The 27,772-nt window shown below is 40.9% G+C and overlaps 1 protein-coding gene and 1 long non-coding RNA gene across 3 annotated transcripts in view; one reads left to right on the plus strand and one right to left on the minus strand.

Moving 5' to 3' along the window:
• Positions 1 to 27,772, plus strand: part of NPSR1 (neuropeptide S receptor 1) — a 110,164-nt gene that overhangs the window by 25,389 nt on the left and 57,003 nt on the right. The gene's annotated exons all lie outside the window — the stretch shown is intronic.
• The window catches only part of LOC118918562 (uncharacterized), a 43,516-nt gene continuing 33,549 nt past the window's right edge, over positions 17,806 to 27,772 (minus strand). Inside the window, exon 4 of the long non-coding RNA XR_008998527.1 lies at positions 17,806 to 18,560. This is a non-coding gene — a long non-coding RNA (uncharacterized LOC118918562). The remainder of the gene's footprint in view (positions 18,561 to 27,772) is intronic.

The following is a 27,772-nucleotide window of genomic DNA, read 5'->3' on the forward strand; positions in this document are numbered from 1 at the left end:
TATAATCTGAAGTCTTTATGTTCATCACATGACCACTTGGACTAAGGAAGAAAGTCAAGCTCGGCACCAACTGATACCTGCTTATCCCTGAAACCCTTCATCAAGGACCATGTATTGGGTTTCTCTATGGAAGGAAAAAACACTGACAAGACTCTAGCCCTGTAAGGGTGATATTAAAACAGGCTGCTGGCTTAAACTCAGCATGAATGAGTTGTTCTCACATAAAGATGCTATTATTATTGTGTCCCTGAGATGCCAACACATTTACATAAATATCGCTATAATTTTATAGGTGTTTTCCTCTTGGCATGAAGAAGAGGATATCTTAGTCTGCTTGGTCTGCCATAACAAAATACCATAGTCGGGTTGGCTGAGACAACAGAAACGTATTCCTCACAAATTCTGGAGGCTGGGAGTCTTTCTGGTGAGAGCTCTCCTCCTGGCCGGCCTGCCTCCTGTCCTTGGAGACTTGGGTTTCAATGTCAGCAGTTCTGCTTCCTAGCCTCGAGTGAGCCTTTAAGGAGCATTTTGATTGCCATTTGATCTTTTATATTTATTTAGTTAGTGAATCAGGTGGAATTAGATTCAGTTGCACATTCATAAAAGTGAGATAATGGTGGTTTAACTTTATAAGGATTTATTATGATTTTATGTAAAGAATTCTGGAGGTAAGCAGTCCAGGGATCAAATTGTGTTTTCTTATCACTGGGGACCCAGGCACCACTGTATTTCTACTCTACTAAGGGACTTTCATCCTCAAGGTCAGCTCATGGTACAGATGGCTCTTGCTTCAAGCTGGCTGTTAAAATTCCTGCCATCACCCCCAAATTCTACTCAACAGGAAGGAAGAGGGGAGAAAGTACAAAAGGATCCCCTGACAGCTGTCTGTCCTTCCCATCACAGGCATTCCTAGCTCTCACACCCATTAATTTTTACTTGCATTTCATTTGCTGTCTCTACGTGAAGGAAAAAAAAACCTGGGAAATGTTTTTGTTGGTTTGTTTGTTTTTAACCTGGACCCATTGGCCAAATAAGGTCAGATTTCCTTTCCTTAGGAAGAATGATAGACCAGAGCTAAACAGCAGTATCTGGCACAGCTGATCTTCCGTACTTTAATTTCCATCAAGAACTGAAAACTTAGACAGTGAATCTGTTTGACCTGCTTCAAGAGTGAGTCCTTCAGAAAGCCATGCTCTCTTCTGACCTCTTACCTTGGCAGGCCAGCATTTTGCATGCTGTGCAAACACTGCAGTGACCCACTGGATGATTGTCCTATTAAGCAGATAAACTCCTATTGTTGATATTTCCCCACAATTTTTGGCTATTATCAGCAATTCTGCAGTAAATATTCTCACAATTAAATCTTGCAAACACTTATTATTTATTTAGGACAGTTTATACAAGTGGACTTATTGCATCCAAGAAAAACACTTTGTGACTTTCAAATTAGCCGATGTCCTTTTAGGGCACCCAGGATTAAAAGATGATGGAAAATAGACAACTGCTCTAGAAGCCACCAGTGTGGATCCACAGTGAGTCTTGTTTAAAAAGAACCCTAAAACAAAATCCTTATTGCCTTGCAATGGTTGCAGAAGCATAACCAGTTTCTTGAAGGCAAGGATTCTCTGTTCATCATTATTGATACTTATGCACCTATTCAAGTACAGTCTACTTATTTTAAAAAGGAGCATTTTCTTCCACCCTAGCCAGTGTATCAGGGAAGAATCCACACCTGATCTTTTTTTCTTTCCACAGTGACTAGAGCAGCACTCAGGTATTTCTGAAAACAAAGAACACATCACTCACCAGGACATTTGCATGGAGGAAGTGTTTTAATGTTACATCTGTATGTTTTAACTCATTTCCTTCTTCCCCACATTTCTAATCCCTTCAAAAAAAGTCTTGACTAATTTGTTTCTATATATCCCACTAGGAATTTTGGCTGTGGGATTTAGTCTTAAGAATGGAAGGAAACCAGAAGATCTTGAGGCTGCTATTTTGGCACATTCTGCCATTTTTAGCCCTTCTGTTCTCACAATTTTCTGGATGAATTTAATGACTGTTTATATTTTATGAGCTGAAGTGCCAATTAAAATTTATTAGTCATTTATCATCTCTAAGACTGACTTGTCTGTTCTATTGAAATGGGGTAAAGAAGGGGAGCTAATGAGAATAACTCCCATTGAATGTTCAACAAAGGAAAGATAGAAAACATAGTTTAGGCACATATTCAAATAACTTCCTTCTTCTGATATGGCCACCGCTTCTCTTATTAGTAAGAGAAAATTAGCTCTGCCTCAAAGCACTTTCTGGAGAGCAAATTGTTAATGAACTCAGGAATTTTCCAGCCTCAAAAGTCTCTGTTAACTGACAAGAGAGAAAACTGAGAGGTTTGGCAAGGAAGGTAAGACCAGCGGTGTTGAGGTGTCCAAGCCACATGAGGCATTCACTACCATTTTCCTATGCTGACTCCATCCACTTTTTTCCTGGGATTTTAGCTGCATACTCAATTCATGTATTTAATTCTTATTCACTTATTTGTAAAAAAATTTTTCTAGTTTTATTGAGATAAAATTGACATATATATAAGCATATAAGCTTAAAGTGTATGAAGTCATGAGATGATATATGTATATACTGTGAAATAACTGCAGTAAGATTAGTTAATATCCATCACCTCACTTAGAGCTTGTGTGTGTGTTAAAAATGTTGGAGATCTACTTTTAGCAACTTTCAAATATAAAATACAGTGTTATTAACTATAGTCATCATGCTTTGCATGACATCCGCAGAACTCATTCATCTTGTAATTAGAAGTTTGTACCTTTTGACCACCTTCACCCATTTCCCCCAAACCCCACAGCCACTTCTGGCAACCACCAATCTGTTCTGTTTCTATGAATTTATTTTTTTTAATTCCACATATAAGTGAGATCATACAGTATTTGTCTTTCTCTGTCTTGTTTCACTTGATGTAATGCCCTTAAGACTCATCTATATTGTCATAAATGGGAAGACCTCCTTTTTGTGACTAAATAATATTCCATTGTATATATGCCACATATTCCCTATCTAGTCATCCACTGGCAGACACTTAGGTTGCTTCCATGTCTGGCTATTGTATATAATGCTGCCATGAAGATGAGGGTGCAGATAACTCTTGGAGACAGAGATTCCATTGCCTTTGGGTCTATTCCCAGGAGTGGAATTGCTGGATCCTGTAGTTTTAGTTTTTGAGGAACCACTATACTGTTTTCCACAGTGGCTGCATAGTTTACATTCCCATGACTTGGCATCCTTGATCCCCCCTCTCCTGGCAGATGAAGCCTCTGGATGACCCCCTAATTACAATGTTAGGCCAGGAAGGCCTAGTGAAGACAATAGCAACATGAGGTGGGGCCTGGGTGGAGAGGTTAGTCTCTGGGGAGCAGTGAAGAGGCAGGAAGGGGGGAAAAAAAGTAGGGACTGTATACCCCTTCATTGCATTTAAGCACAAAGTTCCCTCGTACCTGAGTCTTGGCCAGAGGTGGTATTTCCAGTCCCTGCAGAGTCAGGGCTCTCAGAGGGTGTTAAGTGAAAATGGCTCGTGCTGCAGGGCTCTGGCCAGAAGGGGGCGCTGGAGACATCTCTGGTGGGGCGGGGCGGATGCAGGGCTCGCGAGTGCTGCCTTTCTCCTCCAAAGCACACTGTGCACCCTGGAGAGGCACTCACCCTCACTAAGACTTTGTTTTCTCGTCTCTAAACGAAAGGTTTGTCTGGTTGATCTTAAGAGGCCAGAGGTGATCTGGTTCTAATAGCCCTGTGCCTCTAATTAGAAATTTCCATTTGTAAAAAGTAAAGGGAGTTTTTGCATCTTCACAGGCCTGCTAATTAAACAATTTTTGCTTTAATGAGTGCCATCACCTTTATGAATTAGCTCTGCTGATTAACAATGGTAATATCTGGATTTTGGCACACACAGAAAGAACGTAGCCAATGGAGAACAGTAATAAGGTCGACTCACTGCCCCATGACTCGCTGTCACACTGGGCTTCCCAGGTCAATATCCAATTCCTTACATGGCTGACTTATGCCTTCCTTCCTTTAGTTATTCAACAAACGGTATTAAGGACTAACTACAACAAAGCATGGTTCTAGGTACTAAGGGCACAGTGGTGTATTTAGTTATAAGTTACAGTTCAAACAATAAAGCAGTAATAGGGACAATTTTGCTTTTGTTGTGCAAAGTTAGGTGGCAGCATAAGCCTTGGGTTTTATTTACTTTCACAGTACAGCAATGCCTACAACGACCCTGCCTCTACTAAGGTTCTCTGATCATAGGATGCCATCTTAGTTACCTGGGGCTGCGGTAACACACACCACAGAGGGGTATTTAAACAATAGAAGTTTATATGCTCACAATTTCGGACGCTAGAAGTCCAAGATGCAGGTGTTGGCAAGTGTGGTGTCTTCGGAGGCCGCTCTGCTTGGCTTGTGGATGGGCATCTTCTCCCCATGTCTCCATGTGGTCTTCCCTCTCCGTGTCCAAATCTCTCCTTAGGAGAACACGCATCATGTGACCATGTGACTAGTGAACCACATGACATATGAACCCACCCATGTGACCTCATTTTACCTTAATTACCTTTCTAAAGGCCCTGTCTCCAAACACAGTCACTTTCTGAGGTACCGGGAGTTAGGACTTCAACAAATAAATTTGGGAGGACACTTCAACCCATAGCAGATGCCTGCTAATGATTTATGGGGAACTCTTGTCCACCACAGGCATAGAGGAAGGCTGTGACTTTTGGAAGCTTTCTCTGAAGTGTAGGAATGTACCTTTCGTAGCAGAGCTTGGCAAACCCCTACGCTCGCCTTACTGGCCTAGCTTGAGCTATAGCCTCTGATTTGAACTAATCAGTGAAAACAAGATACACAATTATACTGATGAGCTTAGGCTGAAGTCAAATGCCCCACTACTAGAGATCCCAAAATAAATAGGCTGAGCAAGTGGGATGGATACTTGAATTAAAAGCAGGCTGTGTATTAAAAGAAAGAGAAGTAGATGTTGGGGAGGTAACCTCATTACAGATGGTAAGGGGGGTCGGGGGGAAAGACAGAGTTCCTAATCCTCAGGAGCTTCTAGTTCCAAGAGGGGAAAATGAGACTTTCCTCAGAGCTTCAGGACTAGGCAGCTGGGCAGTTAAAGCCTGGCTTCCTGAACAGGGCAGAAAATACCTCTGCCCAAGAGTTGGGAGCCTTCTGAATATCTCTGAAGATTAAAAACATGATAGCACTGCCTGAGAAGAGTAGTATTTATGAAGTTACAAAATTAGCCTGTTCCATTCAACTCAGAGGTACTTAAAGCAAATAAACTGCAGTTGTGTTTGTGTCCCTGATGCTCATATGGAAAGGTGAGTGAGTGGTGAGCACTGACCTTCATGATGTTTACAAATATCAACCCTTTAAAACTTATTCTAGCCTGGTGAGTCCAAATATTCCCATTTTCCAGATGAGGATAATGAGGCTGAGGGTAAGTGGACTGCCAAAAGTTTCCCAGGGCCTTTTGCACTCCACCGTCGTGCCTCCCCAGCGTCCTGAGGAACACAAAAATGAGGAACCTTGAGTGGCATGTGCTCATTTTCCTCTGAAGAGACTTAAGACCACCAAGCATCTGTTCAGGGAGTCCTCGTGGTCACTCTTGGAGGGTCCCCAGGAGTAAAGGGACAGTATAGAGACAGGCACTGTGATGCTGTCTTGTGCACCTGTGTGCTTGGCTCGGCAATTACTGGCTCCATTCTAGATGAGCTCTGCCAGAAACTCAACGTTGAGAATTGTTGCCTACCCCTGATTTTAAAAATTAAGGGAAGTTTTACAACTTTCATAGCTTTTAATTCAGCTTTGTTTTTGCTTTTGCTTGCTTACTGTGTTTTGAGCAGTAACAGTGTGGTCACTGTTATACAGACAGAGGCTGGACATGATCTATGGTCAACTTCTTCCTCCATAACAATCTCATTGCATCCTCCTGAATTCCCCAGGTTTTGTACAATTTGGTCATTGTCTCAAAATTCAAGGAACCCACACTTGTGTTAAAATGTATTCTTGTAGCACTTCTTAGGCCAGTGCAAATCACACTACTCCATACTCACATATCCAACTGCTTACTTGACATGTCTAAAAATTCCCTTCTTCACACACAGCTTTCCTGATCTCAGCTGATATCAACACATCTTTGCAATTGCTGAGAACAAATATGAAGTCATCCTAGCTTCTGCATTTGCTCACACCCCACACACAATTCAGCAGGAAATAATCTGACTTTAAAAAAATGCATTTGAAATCCAATTACTTCTTGCCATCTCTATCGCTTCCTCTCTGTTCTCAGCTATTACATCTATTGCATGAACTACTCCTAATAGATCTTCCTCTATTCACTCCTGTAGTCTTTGCCAAACATGGCAAATTATGGTGCACAAGCCAAATCCAGCCAACTGCCTGGTTTTGTAAATAAAGTTTTACTGCAACACAGCCAGGCCCATTGTTTACATATTGTCTATGGTTATTTTTGGCAGAGTTGAACAGATGAGACAGAGATTGTATGGCCCACAAAGCCTAAAATATTTACCATCTGACCCTTTAAAGAAAACATTTTGTGGCCTCTCGAATATTCTCAACTCAGCAACCTTAAAGGTTCTTTTGAAATGAAATATCTGACTTAGTCTTGCCTCTGTCTATGACTTCCTGTTCTACTAGGAGTAAAATCCAAAAGGCCTTACAAAGGCCTTCAATGTTACATGATCTGACTTTTCCATTACCCTCTGACTTCTCTCTACTGCTCTCTCATTCACTCTGCTTCAGCCCAAAGGACTCCTTACTATTCTTCTAACATGCCAGGCACAATCCTACCCCAGGGCCTTTGCACATACTGTACCTTTTGCCTAGAGAGCTCTTCCCTCAAATGTCTGCATGGCTCCTTTGCTCATGTTCTTCAAATCTTTGCCCAGATAGCAGTTTCTTATGGGGCTATCCTTGACCATCCTAGTAAATACAGCCTTCCATGCCCAGACCCAAAAATTCCTGAGACTTCCCTCACTCTGTTCTACTTTTCCTTTCTTTTTTTCACAGCAATTGTCACATTCTACTACTGTAATTTACTTATGGATTGAGTGTATTATTTACTGTTTGTCTACCCTTCATAAAATAAAAGGCAGGGAATATTTTTTCCACCAGAACTTAGAAAAGAACCTGACACTGAGTAGTCATTCAATAAATACTTGTTGAAGGAATAAATGAACAAATTAATTAATGAAAAGTGAATATAAAAATATTTATGGATCTTAGCAGCCTACTAAGCACCATGGGAGAACACCACACACACACACACACACACACACAAAATGTGGCATGTTCCTTTACATTAAGAATTTTTTATCATGTGTACTGCTTCAGGAATTCAGGAGAAGTATAAGGGAATATAATTAGCACTAAAATGACTAGTATAGTCAATATACAGAGCAGATCAGAGTAAAAGAGAGCAATATAGGACAGAGTTGTTTGGGAATCTTCATGGAACACCATGAGCCACTCCCAGGAAAATGGAGAGGATTAAACAGAATGGATTAAACAGTGAGGGAGCAGGAGGAGGCCATGCTATTCCATACGAAGGGCACAAGCATAAACAAAGCCAGGGAAGCAACAAAGAGCGATCATGATCATGCCTGCTGCTCAGCAAATTATTAGTCAGCCCTAGTTTAACAATCCAATGTTGAAGTTTTGATTTTCTGCCATAATCAGTCAGTCAGTTTTGGTTCGATCTCATCCACCTGCAGAGGCTGTGCAGAGAAGGCCAGCTTTGAAAGGGAGCTTCTGAAGGACAGGTGGAGGGCTGGGAGGGCACAGGTGAGGGGCATGGCTTTAGTGGGACTCTGCAGCTGCAGGTAGGACATCCTGGGGAGCATTCATGAAGCCCAGGACATGAAAGTGAGAGAAAGAAGTTTCCCTTTTAATAATTAAGCTCACTAAACCAGTCCATGATGGGAAAAAGGAGGAGTCTTCTAGTACCATTGAAATAGTTATTATAGCTTAATCAATGATATCAGATCCTCTAAATTAATAATATAATAACATGATATGTAATAATATATATGTATACATATCTTTGTATATAAAAATATGTATATCTATACATTATATATAATATATAACATATCTACATGTAACTATATATATAAAATATATACAGAGATGTCTTGCCGATGGGTTTCAGCCCTGGGCAAGTTCTCTATGGAGTCACTGTGACCAAAGAAATCGACAGCAAAACGTTCTTGGGGTGAAAGGGTTTATCACCCAGCTTGTTCTCTGGCAGTAGGTCGAGCACTAGCATCTCTGCCTCCGCCCAGAGCACTGGGCTGAGCTCTCTCTATAGCGCAATAATAGCTTATTGCCTAAAGGTGTGGAAGCGGTAGCCTAGCAACAGGCCAGTTACATCATCAGGTGGTTTAGGTTCAGTGAAGATCCTGGCCACAGGAACCCCAACTACCCCACAAGGGATTATATGATATATAGCATACAGATATATATATATATATACGTACAGATAAATATCATATATATAGACACATATTATATCCATGTATCTATATGTGTATATATCAGACCTACCACGGAGGGCTACTGGCATGAAATTTGGAGAATAGGTGAGTAGGAGAGACAGTTACTGTCCTTTGGCAGGTGTGACAGAGCATGCACAGACACCAAATATGAAGTTTTCTTCAGAGTCTTCTAAGGTAGCTCTTGGAAATCAAATGATTTCCAAGAGCTTCCAGAGAATCTTGCCATTTGCAGAGACACCAATGAGCTCCTGCAAAGCACCTGTTTTGGTACTGGAGGCAGCTGAGGTCAGCCACAGTAGTTTCCTAGCCATTCAGGTGCTTTCTGGTTTTAAGAACTGAGCCCAAAGCTTCCCTGAGCACTGTGAAGTCTCTTATTGCCTGCATCCAAACCCTTCCTACTTGGAATGCCTAGAAAGGCTATTTCTGACCAAACCTGATGAGCTGGGGAGATTTGTGTGGGAAGTTCTTTTGTCCTTCTCCTCAAGATCCTTAGACTAAATATTCAACGGCCTCCCTTCAGGGAGAGGAGGGAAGGCAAAGGAAGGGAGGAAAGGAACCCACTGTGTGAATGACCTATTTCTAGATTCCACTCTTAGTAACTAAATCACCCTTTGTGTTTCCTGTACCCCAGAAGTCGCAAGGCCATGAGTAATCAGAAGCTTGAGCAGATGCCCTTAGGCAACAAGAGAAGACCTATTTGACCTGATGTGGATGACTAAAGGGCTGTCCCTGGTCTATGGCCTGATAGATGCAGAAGTACTAATTTGGGATCTACGGCCCAAGAGGGACTCTGCTAGGCCTTGCAGGGAAAAGTGACATTAGTAGGAAATAGTCTTTCACTGGGGAACTTTTGTACAAGAGAGCAAAATCAAAGTTGTTAATTGACACAAGACAGAGCAAAATGTCATTTAAAAAATCCATAAAAGCAAGTGCTAAGAGGTTTTCAAAGAAACTGAAAGTATATTCTCATAAGAGAAATTAGAAAGACCTTCCTGGAAGAGAAGGATCTTAAATGATGGGCTAAGAAATAGGCAGGGAGCTGTTTCATTCTAGAAAAGAGGATTTCAAGAAGTAGGCAGTGTTTTCAGAATAAGGTAAACAGGTTTGCTTGGCTAGAGAACAGGGACTCCATAAAAGAGTGAGTGGTTTTATAAATAAAAGTACTAGAAGCACCTCATAGCATCCAAATTAGTGGTCCTCAACCATCCTGCAGATAAAAATCAAAACAGTTATAAAAGGCAAAAACAAAATATCAACTAATGTCCAGGCCCCACATGAAGATTGGTCTGGGGCCAAACTGAGACATTAGTATGTTTTCAAAGTTCTCCAGATGATTTCAATATGCAGGCAGGGTTGAGAAACAGTAAGACAATACCCATGAAATGTCTAGCATAGATCTTGATCAAGAAATGTTAGCTTTTGTTCTCTGATGTTATTGTTTGGGGCATCTGAGACTTGGGCCCAGGCTTCATGGAGGAGCATCCTTTCCATTACCCCACAGCTGCCTGGAAGGGTGGATAAGACCACACAAGTTCTCAGCACTGGCTGCACATTCCAGTCAATGGGAACTTTGCAAAAATACCGATGCCCTGTCCTACCCTGACCAATTAAATCAGCATCTCTGGGAGGGGGCCCAAGCATTGGTAATTCTCTGTTAATTATTCCACAAATATCTGCCACATGATGTGATCTCTATTTCCAATTTTAATTGACTTGACATTCTCTATACCATTTCAGTTTTCACAGCATGCCTTGTATTATAGCTGCTGGTTTTTGTTCTCTCTCCCACTGCACTGTTAACTATCAGAGATCAAGTATTATGCTTTATTTTGATTTTATACAAGATTTTTCCTTTTGTACTCAGCACCTAGCAGGGTTCTAACATATGATATATATATATAAGTATTGTCAATTGTCTGAGGCCACAAATACCCATCTGAAACTCTCCAACTTCCCCAATCTATTTTTCTGCTTCTATTACTTGCCATGTTTTCTTCTGTGGTTGTTTTGTTTTTATGTCCTGTCTTCATACTGTAACCAAAGTCATCTTTTCAAAATTCAAATCCATCATTGAAGCTGGGTAGTAGGTGTAATAGTATATAAATAATGACTTAATTAACACTCTTGTTAGTTATAATGTTCTATCTATTTTTACATACATGAGAATGTTTCCATCATTTAGAAAGATGCCCAGTGATTCAAAAGTGTTAAGTCTTAATCCCAAGTTAGGAACCACTACTCTAGGGATGGGTTGGGGCCAGACTGCAGAAGCCTTTGAGGACCAGGAATTGGCCTTAAGAAATTATGGGACTGGGTCATCAATGAAGCCTTTGAGCAGAAGAGCAACTTAAATAGAGATGTGCTTATGCATATAAGCCAAAACACAGTGTGTGGATAGGAGGAGACTTAATTACTTCTGAGAGAGTCCTTTTTTCATTTCTCAAAGGCTTTATGTAATCATCTCAATTCTATTTCCAGTTTCCTTCATTCCATAATTATTTTTTCTCTTCACTTGCCCTGATGGCCCTATATTCATTTGAGTATTTGTCAAAGGGTCACATTTCAGTATACTAATTCTCTTGCTGAATATTACAGTTTGAATTCCCATCTGCTAGTCTTATTAAAATCTAAATGGAAATTTAAAAATCCCTCTACATTATCGAGGAGATCCACGTGAGCAACCTGGCTCCATTAGCTGTTGTCTACAGTGGAGATGGATTAAAAGTGGGCATGATTTTAAGGACACAGCTCTTTGGAGGTTGTTAAAAAGATGCCCAAACTGAGCAGGGAGGGTGCCTCACTAATCAGTAGTTAACGCTGCTGGTCCCCAAAGCAAACAGAATTTCAATTGTCAGATACATCCTGGTAGAACAATAGTCTACAAGTGTGAACTGAATAAACTGGAAGTTAATTTCATTTTTCTGAATTAATTTGCATCTTTTAAAAACTTAGTGTATTCATGGTTTTGTTAGCATAGTCTTGTGATATAGGGGGCAAACGTCCAGAAATATTCTAGAGAGAAGATAAGGATATCAGGCTGAAGTATCAGATGGAGTAGCCTCTGGAATTCCTCTTCTGTAGTCCACCTTCACCCTCTCTCCAAATTAAAACCTCTAGAAAAAAAGAAATACACTAAAAAATTAAATATTTAACTCAAAGGCAGAAAGTGAAATCCTCAGGTGCCATAAATGAAGAGCAAATCCTTAGGTGGAAAGGCTGTGGGAGCCGAAGCCCTCCAGAACATGGTGGGGATAAGGATGTGATATTTCGGGGCTGTGTTTTCACATCTCTCTGGGGAGGTCAACATTTCAGGACTAAAAGAACACAGAACTGGGCTCCCTGAATAGAGTCTGGAGCTGTACCAGCTGTGATTAGGAGATGGGAAAATCTCCCCACTGGCTGGGAAGCCAGCCACCTGTCCCGGCTCAGGTCCCTCCAGATATAGAAACCTCAAGAAATAGGATCTCAAACCCACTGTGCACCACATATCAGGCAGCATGCCCCTGGACACCACCAGAGAATATTTACAAAAACAAGCGCTCTCTGATTGCTGTGTAATAAACAATCCCAAATGCTGGTGGCTGAAAAGGTAAAACAGCTAATTGCCCGTCTTGTTTCTGAGGGTCAGGAAATCAAGCAGGGCACAGTGAGGCAGCTCGTCTTTGCTCCGTGGTGTCCGGGACTCAGCTGGGAATGGCTTGAATGGCATGGCTGGCATGTCGACTGGCTGACTGCCAGGAGATTAGCAAAAACTGTCAGGCAGGTTCCTCAGTTCCTCTCCACAAGGGTCCCTTCAGAGCTTCCGTGAAGGATGGCAGCTGGGTTCCAAGAGCACAGGTGGAAGCTGCAAGGATTCCTATGGCTCCAGCTTCGAAGTTACAAGGTGCCACTTCTGCCACTTCCCACTGGTCAAGCATCATCACAGCCCAGCCAGGATTCAAGAGGAGAGGGCCACACAAGGTCGCAAATAACGTGAAATACGGCTCATTGGAGCAGGGGCGGGGGTCATCTTTGGAGATCCTCTGCTGGAACTGGGCAATGTGCCAGAACTTGGCAGTACTTGTAGGAATTCTAGTGCAAAATCCAAATAGAAACATGGGCTCAGAAAAGATAAACTGATGGTGCTTTTTAGAAGTGACCATGAACTGCCCCATAGGACTTCTAGCCATGAGAGCATGCACAGGACTCCCTCAGGGTTCCTGACGATGACAGATCTCCTGGAAGGTGACCTCAGAAGAAAGGGAGGCACCCAGTTAGCAGAGCTGAGATGTGAGCTCCTAGGCTAATCAGGTGGGGGGCCACAGGGTTCCCCATCCAAGATCCAGTCAGTGAAGCAGAGTTGGGATCAGGGCTAGCTAGGCAGGTGGGCTACCCAGTGCTTTCAGCTGTGCATTACAAAGTGCCACCGGAGACCAGGAGCCAAATGAATGAAGATTTGCTATTATTTTGAAGGACATTAGACCACATGCATGCCCATAAGAAATGTACTAGGATCACAAACGTCCCATCTCAGCCCAGCAGCAGTAATCTCTGAAAAGAAGCCCCATGCTGGCACAGTTCACAGTGGAGATGTGTGCTCAGATGAACACAAATGACAAGTCCCATTGTGCTCCTTCTCCCTGGAGAGAGATTGAATGAGAACACCTGATGTGAGAAAGAGTGAGAAGATCCTGGCTGTCAGGGCAGACGTTCTGCATGTGGCAGGTCCCCCTCTGCCTGGCTGAGGCTTCAGAACTGAGCAGAGATACGATGGCCTTGCAATTGGGCTGCTTGAAAGGCAGCAAAGGAAGAATAGCAAATTAGGTATTCTAAAATCAAGAAGCTCAAGCATATAAAGGCAATGCTGTCCCAAGCCAGCATTACTCTTGGAATAACAAATGGAAATGTGATTCCAGAAAGTCCTTCTCCCAAAGCAATCCTCTTTTTCATAGTCAATCAGGCCCAAATGGATTAAAGTAGCCCACACACTGAAGAATTTAAAAGGGTCAGAGAGCCCTCCTATCTTTGGAGCCTCTATCAAGGAATTGTCAGTCAGCTTTACAGAACATTCTTTGGGGCCAAATCTTAAACTTGTGGCTGAAGGAATGCCATATGTTTACTATATTCCATTTCCTGTTCTTCCTTTCTGGATGGGGTTAGGTAATTTGCTCAAGCCAATGAAACATGAAAGAAAGTGATTATGTCACTTCCAGGATGAAGCCATGAAAAAGTGCCTGTAACTTTACCCCTTTTGTCTTTGCATTTTCAGTTAATGGCTGTGTGTGGGTGCCGCATGTTGAGATATCAGTGTCGTTAGATCAAAGCAGCCAGAATCACTGAATCTCTGCACTTCTGGATTGTTTGCCACTGCAGGCAGCATAAGCCCGCTCTATTCTATTGCTCCAGAGATCCGGTGGGCTTATCTTTGTAGCCCCAGGAATGTCCTGATGCTGAGACCACTGATGGGAGGGTAGGTTCCCTGGGCAGGGAAGTCAATGTACAGCTGGAGGGATGTTAGTGGTGGCAATCCCAGGATACACACCCACAAGAAGAAAGTTGACTGAAACCCTGGTCAGAATGAGGGAGATTGTATTGGTTAAATCCAAAAAAGAGACCCTGGGAGGAGTGAAGATGTGGTGGCCTCCAGAGCTGACATCCTAGGATGCAGTACAAACTGTTCTCAGGATTAAACTGTTCAGGACTCAGTTTACAAATGGGTAATATAAGCCTCGGTGCTCATCCAACAGAAAACATACTTGAAAAGTGTGCTCTAAATTCCATCAGTGGAGAGTCTTGTTGTTTGAACCATGAGATAATTAGAGCAAGTACACAGACATATGTCCAACACAGGAGGGAAGGGCAGATGTCTAATGTTTAGCAACATAGAAAATCACAGCTAACATCATGCCCATCCAAACACTTTATCAGGTGTTTTGGAAAATTTGAGCACTGTTAGGAAAGAGAAGAGAAGTCTTTGAGAAGAGAAGAGCAGGAGAGTGTACACATTCTGGTTCCAGAGCCAGAGTTTCTGGCTCAAATCCCGGCTCTGCTGCTTTCTATTAGGAAATCTTGCAATGTAATTATTTGACTTATTTCTGCTCCAATTTCCTCTTCTGTCCAATGGAGATGACAGTAGTTCCTTTTCATGAGATCAGTACAAGAATTACATTGCATTGAAGAAAGGTGCTTAACACTGTCTGATACATGAATCCTAAATAAATGTTAGATGTCATTATGTAAGCAGGATCCTTGAGTTTATGCTAATGAGGTGACTCTTGGAGGACCTCTGGATAGCTTCAGCACAGGAGCTGGTCCCCAGAGGAAGCACCCATGTGATCAGAGGGTTGGAACTCTCAGATCCACCTCCTGACCTTGGGAGGAGCTGGAGATTGAGCTCAATCACCAATGGCCAATGACCTAATCAACTATGCCTAGGTAATGAAACCTCTATAAAAACCCCTAAACAACAGGGCTTGAGAAATTTTCTGGTTGATGAACCCATCAACATGGTGAGAACTCCCAAAGAGGGGACAGGAGAGCCAATGCACACACACCTGTACCTTGCTTGCCCTATGCACGTCTCCTATTTGACTCTTCTGAGTTGCACCTTTTTTGATAACCTGGTAAGCATACTTTAAGTGTTTTTTTGAGTTCTGTGAGTTGTTCTAGTGAATTATCAAACAGGAGTAAGGAGGGTGGTGGGAACTCCCAAATTTGTAGTCAACTGGGCACAAGTGTGGGCCACTGGAGCATGTCATTTGTGGCTGGCATCTAAAATGGGGGCAGTCTTGTGGGGTGGGGGCAGTCTTGTGGGCTGAGCCCTTAAACCATGGTGTCTTTACTAACTCTGAGGGTTAGTGTCAGAATTGAGTTGAATTATTGGATGCCCAGTTGGTCTCAGAGAATCAGAGACATGTCTTGTTGCCTCTGGAAAACTCCATTATACATACATGAAAGAATGAGAGTGAGAACAGCAAATAAGATCTTACCATTATTGCAAAAATAATGTTGACTTTGCAGACTCCCTGGAAGTGTCTCAGGGATCCCAGGAGTCCCTAGCCCCCACTTGAAGACCTCTGTTTTAGAGGATGTTTTTCTGTGATTGGGCTGTTCTGAAACTATCTATTCCTTGGATCCTGAATACCTTATGCAAATCTCAAAGGTCTAACCAAAGAAAGGTTAGAAACAACTTCTTCGTGATTAAAAGCATATGTAGATTTAAGATCAAGACTCCAAGGAATTTGTAGTTTGTAGAATAATTATGGATTAGGATAGAACAGAATAGATTCAGGTTTCTTTGCTGAACCTCCATGTTTGTGAGTTGGGGGAGCAGCCATGGCTTAAGGAATACAGACTGAAAACTACCGGGTCTGCCACTTCACAGCTGCACAAACTTGGGGGAAGTCATTACATCTTTTTGAGATTTCCTCATTTGCAAAATGGAGACCATAGCTGAGCACTTCACAGTTAAGACCTTATTTAATTTACACATACACTTTATACATGCAAGCATGCAAAATCCAGCAGACATTGTTACCCTTTGTTACAGAGAAATCACATGCTCAACAAAATGCCCAGAGGACACAAAGTGACACAGTCCTATTTTGAACCCAGGTTTGTTTGACCTCAAAGCCCATGCTTTTCCAAATCCTACTGGCTCAGTGAGAAGGCATCCAGTGTCAGCAGGGAGCAGAGAGCAGTGGGGGATGGAACTTGTTCTGTAAGTTTATCCAAATTCCAGGGCATGTGGCAGTTATGCCAGGAGTGTGTGAACAGTAGTACAGAGTAGGGTGGGACCACAGCTCATTCTCAGAGGGCTGAAGTGAGGGTAACTGCTCCCAGAGGACCTGGGCCTTGTATGCAAACATTGCTACCCCCACCCTGCACCAGTCAAGCAAGGGATGGAAGGAGGCTTTTTCTTCTACTTTCTTCTAGACGCTGATGCCTGGCATAACTGGCTGTGAAGCAGTTTTCTCTCTCATGACTTAGGAGAATGGCATCACATGGTTAGCATGCTAGACTGTTCAGAGCTATTTTGAAGCAGCAGGTGACCCAGAAAATTTCTTCCCTAAGAAAAAAAACAGTAACATACTAACCCTGATTAATGATGACATTCTGTCTCTACGCACTGTTAAGAATTTCAGAAATATTATGGGAAACAAGAAAGGGGTTTTTCATACAGCTGGCAACTTACCAAATAAATACATATATTATATCTGATTTTTTAATGAGGATTTAAAATGCTTCTCATACTGCTGCCAGAGGATGTTCCTAAATCACCGACAGATTGTTTCCATTCTCTTATGCAAAAAATCTAGATGGACTTCCAGTTCAAGACTGTGCCTGGCTCACAGCCCTCAATGCAACCTGTCTTATTTTCTCACTTAAAAATATGGTAAATAATGAAATCTCCCTTTAGTATTGAAAACCAGCACTGACAGACAATCTAATGTCAGAACCAAGGGGACCTGTATGCTACTTATAAGGCAGGTTGAGTTGCCCTGAGAAATCCCCAAAGGTTTAGGTAGAAAAAAATTATTGAGTTACAAAACCCACAGTGCCTTTAGATTTCTTGACAAGACCAAACATCAGAACATCTGTGAAAAAACATCTATAGTCTTAAGGGGATGGTTTGTGGCCCAGGTATTTGATAGGCTGCCAAATTACCTTTTGTAACTTTGTGAAGGTAACAAAATGACCTATGCAAATATGCAGTGGTTTACAAACTGTGGCATTAATATCAAATGTTGAAAAATAAAGGTGTCCCACAACCAACAGAGTTGGAGCAGAATTAGAGGTCTAAGATTGAAGATGTCATCATATGGAAGCCCTGAAATTATTAATATAGAAAGGCATAAATAATTGGTACATGTGGTGGTAAATTGAAAAAATATATATAAGATACTCTATGAGAAAATAAATACATATATATGTATATATCCTTAATTCATAAATTCTATTAGTAAAAAATTTCCCAAGGAATTATTTAAGATGGGTGTAATGCTTTCTAAACAAGGATATAATTTACGATGTTAGTTATACAATGAAAAAAAATCAGAATAAGAATAAAACAGTGGTGGCATTGGTTATGTAAACAATAATTTATACCTATAATGAAATGCAATAGAACAGTGAGATAAAATCTGTTTATAGGGTAATAAGCTGTGGTGTGTTATGTAAAAAAAAAAAAAAAAGCAAATTAAAACCCAATGTTAACAGTTTAATTCTCCTTTGGAAAAAAAATATGCATGTAAATAGAAAATAAGGCCTTGAAATCTCTGCAGTTACATGTCGCTATATCTGGATGGGAAGATTTTGCATGCTTGTTATTTTATGCTTTCTTTTGGTTTGTTTTTGCCTCATCGGGATTTTCAAATTTTTCTGAAAGTTACATGTAAGAAATTTAAACGAAGCTGTGACATAGATTTCCACAGGTAGAGGCAGGATTGCAGGGTCAGTATGAGAGACATGGGAATTAAGGCAAATCATGTGACAGCCCAAGGCTGGACAGAGGGAACAGGAAGGGAGGGAAATGGGCAGACGTGAATGGATCCAAAGACAAGGAAGTGATGAGTCTGGAGACTGGTCAGATAGGTATGTGAGTGAAGCTGCAGATAACCACAGTGCAGGAAGAAAGCACATCTCCTCTGAGTTCTAAGAGACAAAAGAATCGACCAGGTGGAGAGGAGGGGAAGGCCATTTGAACCAGAAGAGCGTTGTTTGACCTGTCTCACAGTAGCCTTTCCCAGCAGAATTGCAAACCCACTCACCAAATCTGAATTAACATTTTCAAACGGAGAAAGCACATCCATTCCCTCTGGAACCTCTGATCACGTTAAGGGAGAGTGCATCCAGCCATCCCGGATTCCGCCCCATACAGTGCCACCCACAGCTGCTTTGCAGAAAGGGGTTCTTCTCAGGTGAGTGCCTCATTTACTCCTGAATGGAGAGCTCCTGGGAATCCTGCATCAGCCAAGCACAACACGGTTTCTGTTTCTACGAAATAGGAACATATTTGACCCCAGTGACTTACAATAGCAGAGTGATGTCCCATTGCCTAGTAATAATCACTGTGACCTTCACTGGGACTGAAATGTCCTTCCCCCAAGGACCTGCTCATAAATACCAGATGGGAGCTCCTGTCAGAACAGGAAGATTCATCGTGCTGACACGTTCTCCCTGAGGACTCCAAAGGCCTGAGGGTCTGAACAAAGCATCCTTTATATTCAGGACAAAAGGGGCACAAATTTCTAAATGGCACAAAACAAAATGTCTGCAATTATCTATCTTCAGCAGACATTTGAAGTAGGAATAGGTCATTGGAATTGCCATTTCAAATCTTCATTGAAATTCTTTACCAAGAGACTTCTTTTTCACTTGATCTATTCAGCATTTCTTACCACTTACAGTTTATAACAATAATAATGATAATCATAATAAAATGAACTTCTGCTCAAAGTTTGCTAGATGTTATTATGAATGTATATCACTTTATCTTTACAATAATCACATGAGGAAGGTAACCCAATTTCTACAGATGTGAGAGAGAAAACATAATCATTTGGTTGAAACAAAACCCATCCAACTCCCACACTGAGGAATTAAGCTTTTATTTTAAAGAACATGCTGTTATCAAGAAAGACCTTTCTTGGTAAGATACTTTCACTTTGATCTTTACCCTCAAAGTTACCCACATTTGAATTACTAACTGGTTTCTCCAGAAGTGTAATTAATGTTGATTTTCTTTCCATCACCTCTTATAACTAGATCTGGAAAAATGGTATAGATATCCAGCCAAAGGAAAGCCTCTGAACAGTAGAGCTGCAGTGCTATACAGCAGATCTGAGAACTCTAGAGAAAGGGGGCATATTATATAAGGATTTCCCTAAAACTGGCAGCCTTTGTTCATAGTTGGATATAAACTCTTTCAATTCTACCCACACAGCTCCACTTCCTGACATCTGTTCTCTCCTCCCAGGATCTGGAAGGTTTCTTTCTTCTGATCAAGTGTAAAATGGGGATAAAGATGTGTTCAGAAAAAGGAGAGAATGCAGACAGCCTGATTCAGTAGGTCTGGAGTGGGACCCAGGAAGCTGAATTTTTTGAGTCACCCTCTCAAAATTAGCCCTTCTCAGGGGACGGTTTTGCAACAATGTTTTGAAAATCTCCAGAGCTGGTTATTTGGTGGTGGTATACAAATACTGGTGAGGAGCATAGAGTCATAGGGTATGGGCTTAAATCCCAGCTTTATGCCTCACCAATTGGGTAAACATGGTAAGTCAATTAACTAAGTCTCAATTTTCCAGTTTTTATTAAATAGGGGTGATAATAGATGAATATTGATGATATAATGTATATATGTAAAATGCTGAGCACACTGGATTACCGTAGGTAATGAATAAATGGGAGTGATTATTATCATTACATAATATGAAAAGCACAGAAAATACAGTACTATAGTATGCAGTGATATCTTATTTTACTGGACAGTAATAAATGAGTAAAAATTCCCAAATGTCTGTTGTCCATGGGAGAATTGTCTGATGGTAATAGACAACAAGGGTTACCAAGCCGCCCAAATGAGGACCCATTTAAATTCCACTTTAAAAAAGAACAGAAAAGGGAGGGGACCTCTGAAACTCTTCTCAGCACAAGTTTTCATGTGACTGCAGATGCAATTTTCATAACCATTCTTGAAATTACACATATTCCAAAAAAGAGAAAATACGGTAAGACATAAAATTTAGTAATCAAGACACTAAAGCCAAGAAAGGACATCACAATACATGCCATTGTAACACTTTTGGAGAATTTACTATGTCCCATTAACTCCTAGAAATATTCTCCTGGGATTAGTTCATTCCATGATGATAGCCACCTAAGGGGAGGGGTTGGCTTTATCTCCATCTGTGATTGAGGGTACTGAGGATGGAGAGATTAAGTAATTTAGCCAGGCTGCACACCTCATAGACAGTGGAACTGGTTTATACCCAGGTTAACAGATCCCAGAGCCTGTGCTCATTATCAGAACCCTCAGCCCAGGTGCTGTAGTAGCCCAGTGGGGATGGGATAAGAATGGCCAAAGTCTGTAGCACTTGAAAACACCAAATTCTGATTATGATGTGAAGCAACAGGAACTCTCATCTATTTCTGGGAATGCAAAATGGTACAGCCACTTTTGAAGATAGTTCAGCAGTTTTTTTAAAACTAAACATACTCTTCCCACACAATCCAGCAATCTCACTCCTTGGTATTTACCCAAAGGAGTTGAAAACTTAGGTCCACACAAAAACCTGCACATGGATTTTTATAACAGCTGTATTCATATTACCAGATCTTGGAAGCACCAAGATGTCCTTAAGCAGGTGAACGGGTAAATGAACTGTGGCACATCCATACAATGGAATATTACTCAGTGCTAAAAGGAAATGAGGTATCAAGCCATGAAAAAACATAGAGGAAAATTAAGTATTACTCAATGAAAGAAACCAATCTGAAAAGGCTACATACTGTATGATTCCAACTATATGACATTCTGGAAAAGATATTCTAAAAGTATTCTATGAAATTCTGTAAAATTAAATTGGAAATAGTAAAAAGATCAGTGGTTGCCAAGAGTTTGGGGATGTGGGAAGGGACGAATAGACAGAGTACAGGGGATTTTCAGAGCAGGGAAACTATTCTGTAAGATATTACAATGGTAGATAGATGCCATTATGTATAGTGGTCAAAACCCATGGAATAATGTACAACATCAAGAGTGAACCCTAATATAAACTACAGACTTTAGGTGATAATGATGTGTCAATATAGCTTTATCGGTTATAGCAAATGTCCTACCTACTCTGGTGCAGGACATTGACAGTCAAGGAAGCTGTACATGTGTGGGGGCAGCTGATATGTGGGAACTCTTCATTTCTCCCAATTTAGCTGTGAGCCAGCTCCAAAGAAGTTAAATCTGTTTTTCTAAAAAAGGAAACTGATGCTCGTCTCCAAACATATGTGCACCTTTTACAATTCATTTACAATGTTTACCTCCAAGGGGGCAAGGATCGTGTTTACCTTGTTCACTTTTCTTAAACTTACTTTGAAATAATAATAAATCCAAAGGAAGTTATAAAAACAGTAGAGAGAGGTCTCTGTACCTTTCATCTAATTCTCCCATCGGCTTTTACATAGCTCATAGATTATATCAAAATCAAGATATATCTTATTCAAGTGCTAAGACAATAGTACGATTAAGTGACTTGGTGAATGAGCAATGTAAGATAAATTCTAGCCGAAATAAGCAGGCAGAGAGAGGCAACAAAGGGCCAGGTAATTTATTTGAAAGCAAACACCCGGGTGAGATTTCCTCAGTCTACAGAAATAGAGGCTGGGGAATTTGCCCGCCTAAGCAGACAGGCAGAGAGTTTTTAAAGAAGGCAGGGGGAGGCAGAGCTTAGATTTACAGCGGTGAGAGGATTGGCTAACGTATTAGGTTGGGAGGGGGCAGCAGCCGGGGACTTTGACACGTCATCAGGGTCCGACGTGCTTGCTCCTCCCATCAGTGCTCTCAGCCTTACAAGCAAGTAAGTAAGCGGCTGGCTGGATGACTGAATGTATGACATAAATAAATAATACATAGTTCTTATTTGAGTATAGCCTCAGTCAACTTCACAAATCATTTTCATTTTTATAAAGTCTTGATCTAAGAGTTATTCATAAATGCATGGATTGGGAGCATCCCACCACATTGCTGAAGAGCCCTACCTGCTGTTTCAAGCTAGCTAATTGAGCCTACATGAGTTTAATTGTCCTGCCAAAAAAATTATTATTGAAATAATATAAATATAGGGGAAAAATATATACACACATACACATACATCCATACATATACTCCTAATGACAAAGAGAGTGCTTGCTATCCATCTCCAAAAACAAAGACCCACTGAGGCTTTCTTAGCACATTCAGAACAGGTGAGGTGGGAAGCCAGAATGTGAGTAGAAAAACAAAAAAAACCTTCTTTTGTAGTAACTGGACAGGATACCCAGTAAGACTCCATTCTCAATCCCAGAACTCAGACAATCAAGATATCCTGGGTACCAGTTATGGAAGAAATACACCAAACCCAGTCACGGGAATTTGGCATCACATCCTCATGTCCTCCCAATCTTTACTGGGTGAAGGAGCATGCTGGAGGGGGGCCAGACTGGGCTGGGGGTGTGGGAGTGGGGTGCACAATGGCAGAGAGGGCTGGTGGTGCTAAGTAGAGAGCCCAAAAGAGAGATGCGGCAGTGCCTCAGCCTTTGAGGAAGTTAAGAAGCTCTAGGTGGAACTAGTGCTCTTGGTTCAGTCCCTCAAAATAACTGGACTTTGATGGAGCCAAATGGACCTGGAGAAAATCCTCCTTCAACTCTTATCTGCTCTCCTAAGGTTTTTCAAGATCCATCCAAGTATTGAATAAGAGTGACATCATCTCCAAAAAAAAAAAAACTCAGCCCCAAGCCTGGTGTTATGAAAGACCCTCAGGAGAAACCCTTCTGAGAGCTGTAGACCCTGACAACTACTGTACGAGCTCAGGTCTCCCAGGGAGCACATAGGCCTGAAGACTGTGATGGCCACGGTCTCAGTGGGCCTTTTCTCAGAGAAGCTTCAAATAGGAACAGAGAACACAAATGCCTGTGAATTTCTCAGTTCAGTCCCTCTTTGTTTAGGTAGCATTTCTGCTTGCTTTTCCTATTTCTATTAAAGAGAAGAGAGAAACTTACTCCTCTGCCTCCCAAGAGAAAAATGAAAGCTAGATTCGATTACATTTTGTACCCAGTTTCTGACTTAAGGAAACTGATCACCCTCCCACCTACTCTTTGCAAGAAGCATCACCCGTTTTCCCTCCTCAGAGGTTCAGCCCTAAGTAAAACCCTTTGTGAACAACATCCTCTCCCGGGGAGCCTTGTCAGCTTCAGGATCCAGGCTCTGCATGGATCCCACCCTGCCCGAGGGCAGTGCAGGCATGTCCAGAGATCACCTAACCTTACATTTGAGAGGGAGTAAGGGAGGACCAGCCACCTTGGCTGAAATTTCCATCTCCTTGGGAATAAAAGAATTAAAATATGTTCAGTCCCAAAGAAGAATTGTATCCCTGAACTTTGCAAGATTGAAACATCTTGAAAAAAACAAACTAATCTCTGATAGAAAATCAATGAACACATACAAAGATTCTGTAGTTCAAAAGGAAACTCCCTAAGGAATTTAGTCAATATGATCCAGTAAGAAAACAACATAATAAAAGAAGTAAAAATGAAAAAAAGAATGAGTGAAATTAGCAGTTTGCAAATGACGTGACTAAGAAGAATACATGAGATTGTTTGGAAAACCCACTGGACCAAATAAGAGAGTTAATTAGTAGCTGATTATAAATGCAACAAATATAAAAAGCAATTAGCTTTTCTGTACATTAGCAATAACCTATTCGAAAATATTTAAAAAACTAAAGATTGAATTTGCAAGAGCAACCAAAACACAAAATGCACATGAATACATTTTAAAACAAATGTAGTTACTTATATGAAGAAAATTACAAAAGTTAACTAAATGACACTAAAAATATTTAATAATTGAAAATCCATTCAATGTTTCTGGTCAGAAGACACCATATTATAAAGACTCCAATTATCCCTGAGTCAAAATTTTAGTTACATGCAATTCAGACTAAGATTCCAACTGAATTTTTTATTTTAAAACCAGAAGAAATGATTTTAAAGCACATCTGGAAACACATACTCCTGATAATTTTCAAGAGACTTGCAAAAGCTGTGAGTATAATGTAGCTGCTGACCTTAGAACAAGGCTGTGTTGGCTTAAGATTGGAAATTGAAGGAACAGAATGAAGGGCCAGAAACAAATCAAATATACATAAGACTTGAGGATATGAGAAAAGTGCTTTTGAAAATGAATGGGGGGAAGAAAGGTGGTTGAATAAATAGTGGCAAGCCATGTGCTCCAGACGATTGACGCGTCCAGCACATACTTAACTCCGTGCTGCCCACAGCTGTCTTTACTCGCTCTTCCCTCTGACTGGAACAGTCTCCCTCCTCAGTGTGAGCATCATTGACCCCCCTAACTAAACTAGCACCCTATAGAGGGTTAGAAGGATGTAGGAGCTCATCCGTGGAAAAGATATCACCACAAGGTGGCAGTAACTCACACAAGCGTTACTTGGGCGCTGCTTCGGCAAGTTTGCCCGTGAAGTGCTTCACCGCAACAGCCAATTCGGAGGCTCTGGTGGGTTTAGGTAATTCACGTCATTCAGCAGCACTGACGGGAGGGTAGGGTCAGGGAGCTCTCCAGCTGACACCCGCTTTCGGTCTTTATAGCCTCAGGGTTTATATTATCAACAGCTAGCACGTGTTGGGCAGTTTTTCAGGGTATACAATCCAAGCAGGCTTTCAGTGGCTAAAAATCTTTTTATTTGGGCTTTATTTAAAGTAATTGGATGTAAAAATTTGAGTTTGGTGCCAGTGGGCTTTGGATCTAATAGATCTCAACGTGCTGTGAAGAAATAAGCAAGCTAGGAGCCAATACGCAGGGGCCGTCTTTGGCTTAATTATATAACACGTCCCCACCCCATGCCCGAACTCCTTATTCCACTTCATATTTTGTTACGGCAGTCATCACTCTATGACATTGTAATGTATATTTATTTGGCTTTTGTGTTATTGTCTGTTTTTCTCATTAGAATGTTAACTCTATGAAGACAGGAACCATGGCATCTTCCTCATTGCTGTTTCCCCAATGCCAAAATAAAACTTTGACTGACTGAACAGAATGGAAATTCAAAAAATATTTGCTGGTGGTAGGAGAAGAGGAAGGGAAGAAAGGAGGGAACTATACTAAACTAAGCATCAAAATAGGTTAAAGAGTCCACTATAAATATGAAATTGCTTTCAGGAAAAAATTGCAAAAATAAATTAGGGGTTTTTCTAAGTGTCACATCAAGGCAGAATTATTAAGAATGCCTAGTAAATTTGATTAACAAATATGAAATATAAAATTTAAATTATAAACTAACTCAACAATTTACAGTATAAGTAGTATTTGCATAGCTGATAACAAGTTAATATAGTCATCAAATGAGGACTTCCTAAAAATCAGTAAGAAGACGATAAATACTTAATAGAAACATACCCACAAATATGTAACCAGGTAAGGCAGAAGAAAATAAATAAAATTCACCAATAAAGATATTTTAAATTGTTTAATTTTGCCACTTAATAAATGAAAGTAAAAATAACAATGAGCTACCATGCTTTCCTATTAAAAAAAGAAAGTAGATTTCAAGAAATTAGCAGTGTATTAGGCATTTTTTATTGCACAAACTCTGCAATGGTATCAACAAAACGAGAAAGTATTTATCTGTGGATCTTATTTTGCTTTTTGTACTTTCTAATTTTTCACCATTATAATTTCTTATGTAACAAAAAAGTAAATATACATAAAAAATAAATAGTTGAAATAAACCTCTGGCTCCCAGGGTGGGCCAGTCCTGGAAGCAGCACCCCAGTACCAAGAACTGCCTAGGTCTATAGCACCTTTCAGCAGCACAGAGCAGAGGGTGATTTTGCCAGTGGAAGAAGGAATAGAATAGGCAGAAGAGAATGTGCACGGGGAGAGAGGGCACAGGATGTCATGGGTCACAGTACTGTAATAGTAAAAGCAAGTGACACTTTCAATTCTTGGTTTCCAGAATTCACAAATGACACTTCAAGTTCATCATAACAGGGCTCAGGGTGACATTCCTCTCAGTGGTTATGGGTAGCATGGGGTTTTTAATGAAACCTGCAAAGAAAGGGTCAGTAAAAAGAGCATGTTTCTCTAATCTCTTACCCCGGGGAGGGCTGCGGCAGGGCTTGAGTGTACTTTGCAGAGGAGGGGCCTGGTTCCCTGGTTGTTCGCCTCTCTTACTTACCAAGGGATAGGGTAAGGTTATCAGTGGCAGGGAGAAGTGGTGGCAAGAACGGGCCTTATGAGCCCTGGGAGTGTGATTTAGATTAGTCATTTACAGCAGTTGTTTAGGTGAACCAGCAGCCAACCTGAGACCCAAGGGAAGTGAGTTCAGGGGCGCCCTACCTCCTGTCATGGGAAAAACCTATTGGTCCCACTGACTCATCATCCCGGCAACTCAGCAGAGAATTCCCAGGGTTGCTTTTGGACTATTCTGGTATCCATACTAGAGGTGCATGACATTTTATTAATTTTAATTTTATTGAGGCTGGATTTGATTCATCCATGCTTTCAGTATTTGTGCGGAGTATATCACTAAATGAGTGAGGGATGCTCGCTGACCCCCCAGCAGTAAAATCTCTACTGTCTTTTTGTGTATTGATCAGCATACATGTGTACACTTTTACAATGAGGCTGTTGTTTTGTGAAAAGTAGGCACAAAAAGGGTATTCACTACCAACGCTATTGGTGGCCATAAAGAGCAAGAGATTGATAGTTCTTGGACAGAAATGAGAAGCTCTGGATAAATGACAAAGAAGAGAAATATTAACTCATCTATTTGTTAAAAGTGTGAATGATAACAAGCCCAGCATTTAGAAAGAAGTAAAGGTGCTTCATGTTTTAACGATTGCGTGAACCAATTCAAAAATTGCTCATCCAGTTGAGATAAAATAAATGACAGATACAAAGGTGGCTAACTTAGTGTGTTAACAGGTGTCTGACTCGTTACAGGAACTCATGCACAGCACGGGTACCATTAGGCTTTAACAGCATATGCTGAAAAATAAAAGTTGGTTGGAAATTCTAGGAAATTTTTTTCTTTGCAGAATTTAGATAATAGGCCTTTGTGAGGAGAGGGCTACTTAATCAACTTCTGTACAGATGTACTCTACAGGAATGATAACATCATTCATCATTCTTGGTTAGTGTCACTGTAAAGACTCAATGCAATATTGCATGGAGATTTTTTTCATGATAAAATACACTGTGATTGCCATTGAAATTGCCTTAGCTCTGCATTTATAGAGTCATAGCATTCACGAAGTTTTCAGTTATAATATACTGCATTGTATGAAAGCAAATTAACTGACATTCAAGAAAATGGAGTTTCACAACTGCCTTGAGGTATTTCTCTTATGAATACTGAAGACTGCTACTGCTCTAGGACAAACAGGAACAGGAAAGGCATGGGAGTTGATATGGAGGGGACGGAAGATGG

This window comes from Manis pentadactyla, chromosome 7, assembly GCF_030020395.1.
Source record: "Manis pentadactyla isolate mManPen7 chromosome 7, mManPen7.hap1, whole genome shotgun sequence".
In the NCBI taxonomy this organism is placed as follows: Eukaryota; Metazoa; Chordata; class Mammalia; order Pholidota; family Manidae; genus Manis; species Manis pentadactyla.